Source organism: Opisthocomus hoazin, chromosome 1 (assembly GCF_030867145.1).
Source record: "Opisthocomus hoazin isolate bOpiHoa1 chromosome 1, bOpiHoa1.hap1, whole genome shotgun sequence".
NCBI lineage: Eukaryota > Metazoa > Chordata > Aves > Opisthocomiformes > Opisthocomidae > Opisthocomus > Opisthocomus hoazin.
The window spans coordinates 151386889-151403980 of NC_134414.1; positions in this window are offsets into that span (position 1 = coordinate 151386889).

The window sequence follows — 17092 nt, forward strand, 5'->3', positions numbered from 1 at the left end:
AGTATCTCCAGACTTGTGTTACTTCCATTGATGTATCAGGTATTCAGAATTCCAGCTAGCCATCCTGTGCTTACAGTTTAATGGAAATAAAAGGACAACCCATTTTAAGCCCTGATTGATTAAAACTCAAGCCCTTAGAAGAACACAATTAGACATATTTTCAAACTGAAATTTTTATCAGGTCAAACTCCCAACAATGGATGATTCCTGATTTGGACATGAGGAAATTTAGTCTGCTTTGTAGGATTTTTTAAATACAGCAGGATACTAGTCTGCGTCTTGACTTCTTTGGACCTCAAATATTTTCAATTTTTTCAAGAAAGTTGGAACCAAGTAGGCGATTGTCAGAATAAAAGGAAAGAAAGCACAATAGAAACATCTCCTTGCAAGTACATAGCAAGGAGATTTTACACTTTTTCTCTAAAAAGGGGAATAGTAATTGCCCTTCCAAATCACAGACAAGTAAAGATGCGAAGGCACAAAGAAAAGAAGCAAAAGCAACAAAATCAAACCCCTGTCACAAGTGATTTTTCTACAGTTTCCCAGTACCTAAGCTGATCCTTGGCCACTGTCATTACAGCCACTACCAACTTTCTTAATTTCAGTTTTAGTTTCCTTGGCATTCTGGATGTCTGTTATAGTAGGAAGGCGATTTCGAAAATGCCTTCATTCACAATAAATTCTAAGTAACTTTCTATAGTACTAGAGTGGGAAAAAATCCAAACCAGTCTAAAGAATTAAAAGACAACTAAAACAAACAAGATCTTAAAATTATACTTTTTAACTCAGTTTACACTTTAGGGAGGAAGATTTTTATTATTTTTCTTTGACAGTGCTGCAAGATCATTAATTATAGAAGGGAAGAAAACCCTAATCGTTTTTTATCTAGATCTTTCTTTTTAAAAGATATTTGGGCAGGAAATTATTTTTCCATCCCTACGCATCAGAGTGAAAAAATAACTAAACAAACAAACAAAAATCTCCAACCCTTATATGGTATTAGGGGTGAAGAAGTTCAGATTTTTCTTGATTAAGGTGAGCTGCATTACCCATTAACTTCAACTTAGCATACTCACCTGAAGAACAGGAGACCTTGATATGAACTCCGTGCATCTCCTACTGTCCAGGAGGGTCCCTTAACTAATGGGCTATGGGCTGTATTGCATATTTTGATTGCATTCCTGTTATAGCCTTAAAGATAGTCACCAATAAACTACTTTTTTTGAACTATAGAAATTGAAATGTTCATCGCGTCTCACCATTGTAGGTTTTGGCAACTGTACTGTAAAGAACTCCTGTCTGAAAGTAGAGTATACAATTGTAGGATCAAGGTTTCTAGTGTGTATAGAGAAATAACAGCTGTTTCGTTAGGCAGTTTCAGCAGTCTTGCTGCCAGAACATCATAGATTTAAAAGAAACACAGGATATCACAACTTAGTAGCAAAGGCAAATTCACAGTAACTTCACGCTGGTGTGAAATTATTAGGTAGGCAGAAATCTTCTAAGAAAAAGGGGCTAATAATCCTAATCTTGTAAAAAGTAACAGTTTAATGACCCATTTCCCCCCCAGGAGGCCCACATACACATTATGACATAGAGTGCTTATTTTCAGCTGGAGTGTATATGTTCTGAGGTCTGAAAGATGAGACCCACCATAGTCAACATTGTGATATTTCACTCCATACTTGGCCATGATTTTAGCATCATTCGCAAGGGATATTATCACTTACATCTGATATGCCCTGTTCATTAGTGGTTTGGGTTTTTTGCTTTTGCTTAAAAAAAATAAAAGTTTGGAAAGAAAGAATTAAATCCCCTGGAGCCACGATACCATTATAAACGGACATCATAAAGGTAGAGTTTATTTAGATAAGATGAGGAAAGATGCAGTTCTTGCTTAGCTCCCAAGTTCCAAACATTGAATCCTGGTCAGTCAAGTTCCACCTAAAAATGCTCTGCTACGGACAGGGGTCTTTATAGACTGAATCAATCATTTTTCTCCTCAGCTCTTCTTTCTATAATATGGGGGAAAAATGTATTTCTCCCGTGGGTTTTAAACATACAGCCCAGAAGAAGTGATTTTAGGTGTTACGTAAAAGATTAACGTTTCTAAATCTCATTTAAACACACACCATATACATGCATTCACAGAACACACAGTCACAAAACTCACAGCATTTTTACTACCTCTGTTGAAAGAGCTGTGAAATCCAGACAATTTGCATTGGGTTTTTCTGTTTGGTTTTGTTATTCATTCCATCACTTTTCTTTTACTATTAACTTGGAAATACCAACATTTCCCCCTAGTTAGTTCTTTAGACGTTGCTCTTCATTTGCTTGTTTTTAGTTAAGAGATACAGTAAAGGAGATTCTCCAGCATTGTAAATCAGGACAGTGCCAGTGATTTAAACAGTCTTTTGAGACTGACGTAGGATCTAGTGTTTAGGGTATGCATTCTTTTTTAGCTGGATTAACAGAACTAGATTATTAGGTAGGCAGATAGATAAACAGAACTAGATTTCTGCAATTGCTTAACCTCACAGAAAAATAATGGATTAGGCTGACTAAGACTATGTAGGTATATCTGAGAAAGATTACATATAAATAACTGTATAATTTAAATGTAGTATACATGTAATAAATGTATTTTTAAATAAAATAATAAATAATATAAATGCACTATTAATACTTGTAAGTTGATTAATATGTGATTTTACTTATTAATAATATTTAAGTTCATTAATATGCATATTTAATATGTTTACAACAAGAAAGTTCCTTATTTTCTAGGGTTTTTAGGACAGAAAAAGAACGGAATTTAGGCTGACTTTGTAGCTGGGAGAAGTTAGCCAGAGTAAGACAGATCAAAACTCAGAAAGCCACATGGGCACAGCAGACTGACCATGAACAACCTTGGATTGTCTTTTGTCAAACTTCCTTCAGGCAGAATTTCTGACCTAGTAAAAAAACTGAAAAAAAGGCGTGTGCTGTCAATTAGCAGTCTTTGCTTAGAGAGAAAAAAAAATTCCCTAACGGCTAACTTGGCTTCTGCTTCTTCCTAAGGATAACAGCTCTGAAAAACTGCTGGGGACTCACCTCACAAACATAACGCGGCCTCAGCATTAGGGCCCCTACAGAGGAGGGGCTGGGACAGTCTTTTTTCCTGGCAATTGAGAGGAGCAAGTTGCTTGGAGCACCCATGGAGAAACTCTGAGTTTATTTCTCAAACATTTTCTTTGTTCCTACAATATCATTAACCTTAGGCTGACACAGTCATCTTGTAGTCCCTCCAGAGAGGGTCAAGCTCTCTTCTCAGTTATGCTGATGAAAATCCAGACACTGTTTTGGAAGTATCCTGGGTTTTAATCTTTGTTTGGCTTTGGCTACGATGGGAGCTTATCCTGTAAGACTCTGAGTCCTGCTATTAAAATCGAAGGTCTTGGCTGTGATTTTCTGTATGTTACTTTTTCACTACCACAAACCCATTGGTTCATCTGGGCTTGTTACTGATTTACACCTGTGAGGAACCTCTACCTAGCCAGAGCAGCGGCTGAATGAAGTGACCTCCATGGAGGACTGGGCTGTGGTTTGTTTATGAGAAACTGATAGGGAGCTGAAAAGCTGGAGTGGTGATTACACAAACCACTCGCCTGCTTCAGCTCCTTCCCCTGTGCCAATAACAACAGTATAATGTGCTTTTGGATCAAACCTGCACGTGAAAACTGGGGATGAACGGAGGCAGCAGTCAATGAGCAGGACTCCTGCCAGCTTCCAGCCTGCACAGGCATTTTGTTCCTTTTTAATTCGCTCAGTAGCCAGATTACACTTGTCTCTGGCATTGGGTGCAATCCAGAGGTGCCACAGGAAACCAGCGGGAATGTTTAGAGAGCCTTGGCACTGTCCCCACCAGCAGCAGAAACCATCCACTTGGGTTAACTCCTTCCTTAGTTCGTTTCCATGATGTTTCCTAGCTCCTCCCACCTCCTAATTTTATTTTACCACTGAATTACATACTGCACCTTATTTGACTAAGTCTTCACTTTTAAAATTGGAATGCTTGCATTTGCTTACCTGTATCTATTAATGAACTTGAGACACAGTTACTGTGGGGGGAAGAGTCAGGAAGACTAGTACAGATAGATAGAATTAAGCATAGCTACCTTTACTAACTATATATATTTTCTTTATTAAGGAGAGAGAGATCTATGGATATATAAAGTGTCTATAAGTACTGTCTAGAGAGATGAACATTCTAAAATACATAAATGCTTGTTGAGGACCATAAAACACGTCATTCTTCATCACTGGAAGTAGCGATAGAAATGGAAATGAACCTTTGAAAATCACAGGGTAATTTATATGCTATATTGCTCACTGCTGCAAGAAGACAGAAGTCATTACAGTCACAATGAAAAGGAGTTCAGAGGCCAGCATGTTGGAAAAGCAAAGATGATAAAGTCTGGATCCTCACCTGCAATAGATCAATATGCCTTTGATTGAATCAACAGACCTTTAATTCCATGCTCTTCCTGTGAAGTAATTGTTTCTTTGTAAAAATTTTCCAATGCATTTAGGGAGTGAAAAAGTTAGACAGTGTTTTATTTAGAGAACACAAACAAAAAGGTGTAAATTTTCATGTTATAAATTCTTGTAGCTCCGCTGAGGCAAAAGAAACAGCTGCTTACACCTGCTGTTGATCTAACACAGCTTAGCACCTTTCTAAAGCATCTTCTAATGTCTCCAAGCACTTGCTTGAGCTTTTATTGTTTTGTTTTAATAAGGTAGGGGCAAAAACCCTCCAGAAATATAAAGTGAAAGGCTTAAAGGAGTGGAATGCAAAGATCTATGTGTTAAGAGGAAAAAAAAAATAAGTTAAATTAAGGTTCAGGCAAAGACAAAAAAAGGCAAATTTAACTTGTGAATATATTAAAACTATTCAGAAATTGCCAAATGCTTTAAGTATAAAACTCCCTAAGTTTTGGAAAGGATCCTAAAAAGGGAAAAAAAATATATATGTACAGAGAAATGCAACAGAATTATTAATATTTGTAATATTTTAGTATATGATTTTATAAATGTGTTATTAATAAGATTTGCTTTACATTTTTGCAAAGAGGCAAAACACTACTCATCTCTTACACGTAACCAGAAACTAGAGGCAGATAAATAGCTTTTGTTATGCTTTAAAGACTTTTCAAAACTGAAATTCGTGTGTTAATATTGCAAAAAATGTTTGTCCTACATTGAGATACAAATCCATTTGTCATTTAACTTTCTGACTAAGTAGAAATAGTCCCAAGCTAACCATCTGGGAACATATTTCTTTTCAGCTTTGTCGAATGCAACCTCCTTTCACTCATGATCTCCTTAGGATTCATTGGAACTGTATTTTAAAGTCTTCCTATTGCCATTCTTCTGCAGTTTTGGGTGGAACACTATTTCCTGAGATGCACTTCGATCCTCTGATGTCTGTGACTGACATTCTTCAGACCTGGGGGTTAAATACGACCCATTATGCAAGGAGTTTGGCCTGCATAGGAAACTAGTCTTATGAGATAACCCGAACTGCAGCTCTCAGGAATATTGTAGAAGAAAGGGAGAGCCTGATTAAAGTGAAGCTGTCCCAGAAGGATAATTCTGCTTGAATAATATTTTAGTATAACTAATATCAACCCAAAAAGGAGTTTGTTACATTTTTCCCTCCCCTCCAGTGAACAAACAAAAAGTTTAGGGAAAACTCTTACTTCCTTCTTAAAAAGAAATCCAGTGGTTTTCATAAAAACTCAGACAATTCAGAGTCCGATTTACACTGTGGTCACTTCTATATCACTCTGCTAATGAAAAGGAGATACAACATGAGCAAGAAATTACCCTGGGTTCACTGGTTTTATTAATTTTGTTTTCAGCTGGATGTAAAGCAAGTTTATTCTCCGTGGGTTTTAACACTTTGACACTAACCTTGGAGGATGAAAAGACTTTCTGAACCACCTAGAACCTGATAAAGGGAACGTTTTACCTCTCTGCTGGTCACAAAGTGGTTAAAGGATCAGTATACATACTCAACGCTCACAAAGCTGGAAGACTTTCGTAATCACGTCTAGTGGAAGAAAAAAGCCTTTTTGCTTCATGTCTTTCCTCCAACAGCCCAGACCAAAAGCAAGGACATTTCTCAGCAGAAAAGACACCCACCAGCAAGGGATCACAAGGTTTGTCCGCCTCCCTGGAGGCTGAAGTATGCTTTTCCACTCTTGTTATGTTAACCCCTAATACCAAATGTTAGCCTTGCCTGCTGTGTGTATGACATTAACAGACAGAGGGGAGCTACAAAAAAAAACAAATAAAACAACTATTTTGGATCTTTACGGCGAAAGAACAAAGATGGACCATTTGTGCATTCTTTTAGATGCTGTCCTGTGATAGCTAAATATTTTCTGGCTGTGTTGTCTCTGTCATATCCATCCGTAATACAGGAGGTCAAGTACTTCACCTGTGTTTGCAAAGTTGTGGGCATTCTGTTTGAATCTTAGATGTGGAGTGCCCAGGAGGAGACTTATCATTGCCATTCTGATTGCTTACAAGGAGGCGAGGTCAGAACAATCATTGTATAAGCCAGCAAACCCCAACTCTGCTTTGGTATGAGTTATTAAGAAAATTCCCTGCGTCATTTGTACTGCGCTATGCCAGAACAGAGTCGTCAAAGGGTGTTAACATTTTAATGCAAGCTGGGGTGGGAATCTGTAAATGACAATACATTTTTTTCAATAAATACATTAATATAAGGTAAGTATTTCAGCAACATGTAATTCTCATGTAAATCTTCCAATTCTTTAGCTTAAAATACTCACTGAACATTTTTTTATATCTGATCCAGATTGATCTTGGACAAATGGCCTCAAGTTGCATCAGAGGAGGTTCAGATTGGATATTAGGAAAAATTTCTTTACTGAGAGAGTGGTCAGGCATTAGAACAGGTTGCCCAGGGAAGTGGTGGAGTCACTGTTCCTGGAGGTGTTCAAAAAACGTGTAGATATGGTACTTCAGGATACGATTTAGCAGTCATAGTGGTGTTTGGTTGGTGGTTGGACTTGATGATTTAGAGGTCTTTTCCAACCTTAATGATTCTATGATTTCTTACTGATAACTTGCCTTTTAAGTGGACTTTGAGAGCTGAATCCTTTCAAGTAGAAATATTTCAAAACCAAAATAATCTTTTAAGTAGAGATTTCGGTGAGGTTTTTTTAATCAGACCTAAAACTGCATTTTTTCCTCAGATAAAACATTAATAAAATGGTTTGGGTCTTTTTTTCACACAAACAAAACTGTTCTATTTTTTTGTTAAAGTACAGTGACAACTGAACATCTCATTCGAGATCTGTGAAACATTTGGTATCAGCACCAACTATTCATAATAATCTGGGACTGGTGGCAAAGGACTATGTTTTCATGTCAGAGCTGGACTCTGGATGCATTTTTTAGTATAGAGGATGACTATTCAATTGTAGCTTTTAAGAACTGGCCTGAGTAGGCAGTAGTGTGAAATAACTGCAAAAGTGATGGCGACTCAGGCCGTAGTAGAAGAAAGGAAGTCATGTCTTACCACCTTCCTCTACCTGTTGACGTGATTTTTTAGCCTCAATGTGAACAAAGTGTTATCTTTATTTCTCTAAATTCCTCTAACTGCAGTCATTCTTGTACTTTTCAGTACTATTTGCTTCTCCAACTAGCTAGTCCATTCACTCCTCTTCTTCTTTGCCTCCTGTGTCCTACACACTGTCACTGTACTTCAGTCTTATCCACACAAAACTCAGAATTGGTCTTATGAAAGGGTAGGTGATGTGTTGAGCACTTGATTTGGACCACAGAATATGTGTTATACACACAATCCTACGTGTGCAGAGCACAAGGAGTTGAAATTGTCAATAAATAAGGGTTGGTGATAGCAGCCTGCACACTGAACAGCAGTTGCAATGATAGACCAGCCCTTTGGAAAGAAGTCACCGTATATCACACAGTATTGGCATATCCAGCTCATCTCTGCTGGGAGATGAGAAAGAGCTGTGAACTAAAAAACAGCCAGAAGATTTTAGCCCAAGGCACTAATTATGTGCAAGCTGAAATTCATAAGCATAGAGTGCACCACACAGACACCGTAAAAACACAAACTATACAACCCCACTAGGTATCTGGGCAGTGAGGGCCTCTCTGTTGGCATGCAGTAATACAACTTCTTAATAAATTCACTCTTAAGTGCAAAGCCCAGTATTTGAATGGGTTTTCTATTTTCCTTTCACTGGGGCAGCATGATTATCCCCTCTTTTCTTGCCCCCCCTCATAAATCTGTGCATCCCACACAGCTATACATGAGACTGTGACACAACCATTAATTGCTAACAAAGGTCCGCAACAGTAGCGGATATTTTAACAGTGCAAGCCATTTATGTGTGAGAAGGGACATGTCTACTGCCTTTTAATAAGTAACTCAAGGATCATTCCACAGAAGTTTTGAATGTTCTTCATTTTATTAAACTGATTCAAAATACCAACCCTGGGAAAAACACAGTGAAGCATGGAAATTGCCTTAAAGAACTTGAGACGGGACTGCAACAGAAATGACATGTGGCATTTCTCTCAGTGTGGAATACGGCACATTGCATGGTTATTTTTTTCCAAGTGAAACAATTACAACTTGCTGTAGGTATCGCATCACAGGACAAAAGCCTGTGTGAGGGGCTAGGATTTAGAACTGCATTGCATGCTAGGAAATGTGTTGGTTCTAGCTGGGCATTTTTAGGAGGATTTTCTGAAATTTACTCACTTTCTCAGTCAGAACCCAGATCTGTTACCTTTTTAGACACAGTACAACATCCATGCCTTTCCTGAGATATTTTGAAAAATAGAAGTCTTGTGTGGAAGAAGGGAGAAGGTTGCAAAAAGTTAAGGGAAAATACAGGGAAGTTGTCAAGGTATGATGAAGAAAGTGAGCTAAACACTGAGGATGTGGAGTTTGGTATGAACAAATTTAAACACGTATTTATTTGTTTAATGTTCTGGGCCTAGCCTAGTACACTCATGTTACCATCAAGAAATCAGAGATTCCTGGGGTTTTGCTTTATTTAGGGTTGATGGGAGTAAAAATATTTGTTAGCTGCATTCTGACTGCAACACTAGCTAGTGCCTTGCTGCAAGAATAATCTCTCATTTCAGAATAACTAGTTGTGCAAAATTTTTATTTGCTCTCCGGATAAAAATTTCATCTTACTCACTTCATTATATTTAGGCAGAGACCATGACAATTAAGAGAATGCCAAGATGCATATTTAGACTGTAAATAGTATCATGAAAACTGTCCTAATACATTCAGCTTGCAACTACTTACAGACATTTCAAGCCATTATACAACATAATGAGGTCTTGCTTTACATTAAAAGCAAAGCCTGCAGGCACAGAGCCTGTCTTAAACAAACATCGCTGGCTACTGAGAGCAGCCATCCATACTGGGGAATTACCTTCAGAAGGAACTTCTCAGCAAGGAGAAAACACTGACTTAAATACTAAAGCAAAGACGAAAATCAAAGACAGCATGTGTATTAGAACTTACGTGCAACAACCTTGTAAGCGTTGTAAAGCTCCATAAAGTTTCCTGTTGTTACTTGTGTGACCAAGCTTGCATGACTCATGCATTAGGCCTTGCCAGTCGTGGACAATTGTATGACCATGCTCATCATGCTGTAGCAAACACTTTCTGTTGTCCTCTGCTCAACACGTGGTTTCTTCATTTTCCTTCCTTGCAGGACGTTAACCTCAGTTGCTATTCTGGTCCTCGTGGTGCTTGATAAAGAAATGGCTCAGCTACAGAACTGGAATGAGACACATGACAGGCAACAAAACATGTGAGCAGGAGCCTTTTATACAGTCACAGGCGTGGATTAAACACTGATGATATTTAGGAAGAGAGATTTGCCACGACCATGTAGCAAGGCATGAGCTGCCTTAGAGAGCAGAGAGAAGAGCCAGTTATAAACCTAACTTCAAGCATGGGCAGCCTGAAGCAAAATCAGCCTCAACTGTCAGTAGTACTATTCAACCCAAAGAACACACTGGATTTCTCCATTCAGCCACTTCTCCCCCCCCCTCCTCCTATGGTGACAGCTGGGGTCAAATCTCTAGCAATGCCATGCCATAAAATCTTCAGACTGAGAAGATATTGTAATTCTAAAATACTCTATGCCTTTGCTTCTTTCCTCATTCCCTCTGATTCCTTACAGGCTGAATTCTTCCTTCCTTTTTGTCCAAATAAAAGTGTAGAAGGATTGGTTCTGGGTGAAAAACTTTTGACCATTTACTTGGCTAAAAATAGAGACACATGGCAACGAAAAAAAGGTATTCTCTGTCTTTGAGTTGGGATCAAAAAAGGCTCTGACCAGGCAAAAAGACTGCTGCCTGTTCACAGTTTCTGAGGAGTGGTCTCGACTGTAATTGCAGTGCGTCCTTGATCAACTGTCTTCATGGATGCCTCTCTCACTACATGCAGACCACCAGCACATACCTTGCCTGAGCTCAACAGTGCATGATGCCTCCAATCTCTGGTCCTCAGAGCCCCACGTGCTCCAGGGGCAACCTGTGGCTGTGCCAGAAGCTGCCTTTGCAAGCTTGCTTTCCACACAGAGAGCCAATCTGAGCTTGAGAACAGGCTCTGGACTTGTGTGTTTCCACTTAAGCCCGTGCCACTTGCTCAGTCAGAACTCTTCCAATAGTGCACCTTAATGAATTCACTTTGGGGTGCTGCTCCTAAGTTCATGGAACACCCTCTTGAAATCACTGCTTGCATTTAATACTAATAAGTGTTCCTGGGCACTGAGGCCAACGGGCATGGAGCAGCCCACATCCCTGCTAATGACCTGCCTACATGAGGGTGAGGGCACACAGACTGACTGCTGGGGGTGCGCCTGGAGAGGTCTAGCTGCCAGATCTGCCTGGCAGCTGCCGTGGAGACCATCATTGGAAATAGGCCCCATTCATCCAAGGACTTCCTGACAGTTCACTAGCTGACAGACAATCACAGTCAGCTTAGACTTCATGCTATAGACAGATGCATCAGAGGTTTTGTCTACAGACCCTGAAAGAGTGCTTAGGCAGCTAGATGAGCGTACTGCATAAGTTTGGAAAATATCCTCTTTTTAAAAAAAGGTAGGCCAGGATTTACAGAGAGTATAGTTTGGCCCAAACTGTTTAAACCACCCCTGCCTGTACATCTGCATTAGCTCAAACAGGACTTTCAGTTTTAGGCTGCCTGAAAGTCGATCCATGCCGTGTTTGCTGCCCTGCCCCTCCTCCAGCAGATGTGATTTCACACTAAGCTTTTAGAGAATTAAAATGTAGAAGCTCAGCCAAATGGGCATCCACATCCATCAGATAAAAATTTGAATAAAAATTGCTTTAATTCAAATAAAAGTGCCTTGTAAGGTCAGAACATACAAATACTAACTACAGGGTACACAAGCTAGTGCTGAAAAATCTCCTCTTATTTCAAAAGCTTACTTCTGCTATTAAAAATAATTTGTCAGCTGCACTTTGAATCAAGACTTTTTCTGGTCTAGCAAGCATCATCTCAGAACAAAAAGCAGAATCTTAACTGAAACAGTTTAAGAAAAATGTCATTGTCCAATTGTACTTCCATCATTACAGTAACTTTTGTTGCTGCTTGCAAGCAGGTGAGCAAGTCTAGGGAGCATCTCTTTTTGCAGAGTGTTTTACCATTTTACCTTCCTTTTTTGCTTTATCTTATTTTCTTTTTCTTCCAGTAGGGGAAACTGATGAATGAGAATAATACCTATTTTTGACAATAAGATCAGGAATGTAAACGCAAAAGTCAGGACACATTTCCTTGTGGTTGGAGTATTAGTAAATGTATTGCGTGGAACTGTGCCTTTCATTTCGGTGATGGGTTACCTCGTTGAATTTAACAGGCACAGTTGATGCCATGTTGGGTACCACCAATGCTCTGAGGCCCTTCACTTTGGAACTATTTGACTTAATGGTGTATATATATTTTTTTTTTCATAATTCTGAAAAAATATGTTTGTCTTCTCCTTTTCCTTCATTCACTTTCAACTTGCTTTAGATATTGTAGTTCCACTGGACCTCACAGACACAGAAGCATCGGTCAAAGGTGAAAAAAACCTGAGGTTTACCTCCCTGCTGGAGAAATTTTAGTGTGAACTAATGTTCTGGTAAGCAGCTCTGCTGTGTGTACCAGGCAATTTCCGAGTGATAAAGTCCCTTAGTGTCCCAAATCAAGGTACACAGATATGTAAAAGAAATATCCTGAGGGATATCACTAGGGAATTTTCTTCAAAAGCTAGGTCAGAGCAGTAGGTACATGATGTTCCAGAAAGTGTTTGCTTTCAAGGATGATGTAAGTCGCAGTCATGGGAAAAATGGGCTGAGAGAGACTACTTAGACCTTCCCCTGCTCCAGTGCATGATCAGTTGCAGCCCCGTGGGTCCTGACGGGTTTCTTCACACTGTTGGTGAGGACCTTCAGTTAGGCAGGTATCACAGCAGCGCAAGGCAACCAGTTGTTGAGTTTGGGCCATCCAGTTATCCCTCATGTTTCACTTGAACCTGTCTTAGAATCATAGAATCACAGAATCATTAAGGTTGGAAAACACCTCTAAGATCACCTACTCCAACTGTCAACCCATCACCACCATGCCTGCTAAACCATGTCCTCAAGTGCCATACTGCAACTTACAAATTTTTGTCCCAGTCATTCAGGATGTGAGCTGACCTCTTCTGCTATGCAGAAGCTTTTTGTGAGCTTGAAATATTCAACCATAACAGCTCCTAAGTTCTCTCTTCTTTGGTAAGCAATTCCAGTTTTTCATTTTTCATTATATGTTATATCTTGAACTATATTACACGTTTAATCATTGCTTCTGTCTTTTTTGAGGTCTTCTCTGACTTGAACTTGATCGGTACTGGATCCTATATCCCTGGTGATGTCTTAACAGGGTACTTTCAGTATCTTGCAGGTTAAGCACCTCTTCATATGTCTCACTGTGGAATTGATCTTCCTTGCAAAAGAATGGTGCTGTGATTTGAAATATCTTCTTCCTCATCTAGGATCATTAAAAACAGAAGGTACCTCTTCCCAGTTTCAGTACAGTAATCAGACTTCTTCGTGTAGCTCTAACTTGACTTCTTTCCTTAGTATTTATGTAAGAAGTGACTTTTTTACAGATAGTCATGCAAGTTCTATTGAACGAATTTGGTAATCATAACAAATGAGTAGTGACTAAAAGTATGCCTATTGTTACAAGGAAGATTTTTTTGTTTTGTTTCCTGAAATGATGCCTATCATCAACTAACCTTGCTCTGCTGCAATAATTCTTAATTATTCCTGCAATAAAGACTGTCTCTGGAAAAATCAGATACCATCAGAAAAAGACAAATATTACATAAGTCCAAAATATGTGCTAAACTGGTAAGTGTTGTAACACTTCACTATAGTAGAGACATTTGTAATGATCCATAACTCTATTTCCAAAACATAGCTATACACTAGCAAGTGTAAGTCCTGTCTTGTATATTACTTAATATATAGTTTTATTTTGATGTATGAGTACAGATACCTACATTTCATTAAACAGGGAAAATTTGACATGAAAAATATTTGTAAAATTAAATTTTTCGCTGAATAGTACTTTGTGGTGTGTATGTAAAATATTTCACACAAGAAAGTGCTAGAAGTTGTACATAGGTACAAAATAGTCTGTTACTTATTGTTTTAATTAATAACGTATTTATAATCCCATTTAATCTCACTTTGCTAATCTCAGTCAAGAAAATAGGTTTACAGATGAACTACATAAAAGCTAACTCTTTAAAGTGCATTGATTTTAGAAATAGATCTGAAGAGAACGGCTTTCAGGCTGTGACCTTAATTCACGGTTATAGCCCTGCATTTTTTCGGTGCTACCTTTTGACACGCCTACAGCTCTGGGTACATGTTTTTCCTGTGTCATCTTTGATCTACCATGTTAACTGTTATGAGCTGTTGTAATTATTTAAAGAATTTATCAGCTTATTTTTAATGCAGAAGACAACTTTCCAAAAAATGTGTGTCAGAACCAAATTTGACCTTGCTTGTGAATCTTGCTTGGAATTTAGTACTTCTCATTTCTCTAACCTGGGTTCAGGAGTGTAAGGAAAACTCAAATGTAAGCATACATGATAGCTCAAATTCAGCACTAATGCAAGTGTATGGAAGGCCAATATCAGTGAGGTTTCAGCAATTCTTTCAGCTCTGAAATGGTATCATTGGTATTCTTAACATAATATTTACATGATATTTAAATAAATATTTTCTGAAATAACCTATTCTTTCCCACCACCATTTCCAGCAACTAACGAAAGCCATGCTTGGATTTTTACTTTCAACAAAACATTTACAACACATGCCACGGAAGAATCTTTTCTAGAGATACTGTCAGACCCTTTATTAAATTCTGGAAACTCAGACAAAAGTGAGTTTGATGTTCGAAAGGCAAACAGCCTCCTGAATTTAAGTTCTTATTTAGGCAAAGTGTTCAGAGCTAATCTTCTGCTTCCACTCCTTTGTCTTTACTTCATAATTATCACCTCATAAATGGAGGATGATATGGTTGGAATGTATTTCCATGGCTGTAAGTGTGTTTGTCGATGTACATCAAAACCACCATGCAAATAGCGCAAACTGGCTGCAGTGCGTGTGGTGTCCCTGCAGATCTTCCCTTTCAATATCTGTTTGGAGCTTCCACCACAAAGTGGTGCTGTTGCAAAAGCTAACGGTGAATGGGGAAAACCGGCTCCCTGCTTCTATAATGACCCAAGGCGTGCATGAAATCGAGTAATATCGGCACCCATTTACATATTCGCATGCATATCTTCTCTAGAAATATTCAAATTTTAAACATCAAAAGCAATCAGAGTGGTATCTGTTAATATGTAGAGAAAAATACACATCTTCAAAGCATATAAAATATTACACATTTTGAAGTCTGATAAAGTGCCTAATTAATCAGGTCAATGCCTGGTAATTATTCCAGTTAAAATCCCCAGAACTTAAAGATGACTTTCTACAGCACACTTTGAGCAATATTTCAAATTCTTCAAGAGAGAACAGAGACTTGTTCAAAGTAACATTTTTTTTTTGCCATGTCAGAACCCCAGATCTAAGGGCTACACGTTAATTAAGGTGACCATTTGGGAGCTTGTTTCTCATCGAAAATTCAGAAACATGTTTAAAGTGTAAGAAAAATCCACTTGTATTAGGAGTTAGCATTAAAAAAACCCCACACCCAGAATAACAGATGAAGATGTAAAAATACCTAGGAAGAAAAAAGCTTCAGAGCAGCAGAAACGTTTTTAGAGGTAAGGCTGGAAAACTGCTAGGACCAAAGGCCTCCATTTTTCTATAGCTGTGAAAACACCCCGTCTACAATGCTTTTTACAGTGCACACATATTTGGCAAGATGAAGGTGTCTCTTCTCAAATTACAAGGCGTCTGATTGCCCACAGACCCAGACACAAGGACAGGGCAAAACCCCTCAAAGTGTGCAAACTGCCTGGCTCTGGTGGGTTTGCCTCCCACCAGAGGCAGGCAGCGCCTCTGCCTAGGACATTCACTTGTAGCCTTCTTCTCATTTACTTCTTTCCTTCTTTTTTTTTTTGCTGGGCTAGCTGCAAACGCGAAGTTCCCGGGCTAGCTCTGCCTTCAGACTCTTAACCCTTTGCCTGCCTCTGGGGTGCGTTCACCAGCCACAGGACAATATTCTACTCCTAGCACTGTTTGTCTGCTTTGTGCGATTAAAAGCTGAGTCACATCTTAGGCATTGCTTGGGTCTGACTACAGTGCTGGGGCTGGGATGGACAGGATTTAATTGTGATTCCCTCCTTTTAGCTGAACATGCTCTAAAAAGGATAGAAACTGCATTCAGCCAATTAGGGAAGACAAAAAGGCTCTAGTTATTCAAGGTTTGAGTGGGTTTTTGATTGGCAAAGCAGCAAGTTTTCATAGAAAACTCTTAGCAGGCAACAATGGAAGATGACTCTCTCTGCATCTGGGCAGTTAGAGGGAATAAGCGACTCAGGCAGAATTTGGGAGACAGATACAATTTGCAGAGTGCAGAGTTCCCTAAGTAGGATTATTTTATGATTGAAAAAGTCAGATAAAGGACAACCACAACAATCAACACCAACCGTGTTTCAATCCACAGGGGAAAATACTTCAGTAAAACTGTGACACCTATATGGGTAGATTCAAAAGTCTTAAAGACAATGGTACCATGCTTTGACAGCATGAGAGGGTGAATCGTCCTTACACAGAGAGGTGAAAGAGGAAAAATTCCTTAGTTAAATAACAAAAGAAAAAACTTCATGAGCTAGTAAAGGAGCTATTCTTTAAGGAGACAATCTGGTGACTCTAAAGATTTGAAGTGTTGTATTGTATCTTATATGACCACATTCTTGTAGTTGTTACTTAGTCAATTATGCTTGAATCAAATAGAAAAGAAAGATGACTTAAGCATGTAAATTTAGAGGGAGACTTAGAGGCATGCAGCTAAATTTACCAGCCATCTCTGTGAGCGATCACTCTAAATAAAAAGTTTGGAAACCATTTGCTGCTGGTTGCTGATGAACTTTCCATGTTTTTGGCACTCACCATCCTATACTTAATGGACTAATCTGCAAATGAAAACAGGAGGAATATCTTGACACAAATCCTTCCTAAGGTCTGTTCTTCACAGTGGATGTTTCTCCCAACACTTATTTTTGTGTCATGGGGGGTGACTTGGTTGACAGAAATGCTGACCAAAGAAACAAATTTGTCTAAGATTTGGAAGTAATAAAAAAAATAAAATAAAAAGAGGAGCCAGAGGCAGAGAACAGAGCCTTATGACATTCTAGTTCTGTGTCTCTGTTTCACCTGTTTTACATGTCCTATAATGACTTCTGAATACGGGTAAGAATAGCAACACATGCTGGCATCTTGACCAACGGGTGTGCATGTGCATGTGTGTGAGTATGCATGTGGGAGACAGAGAGGGGGG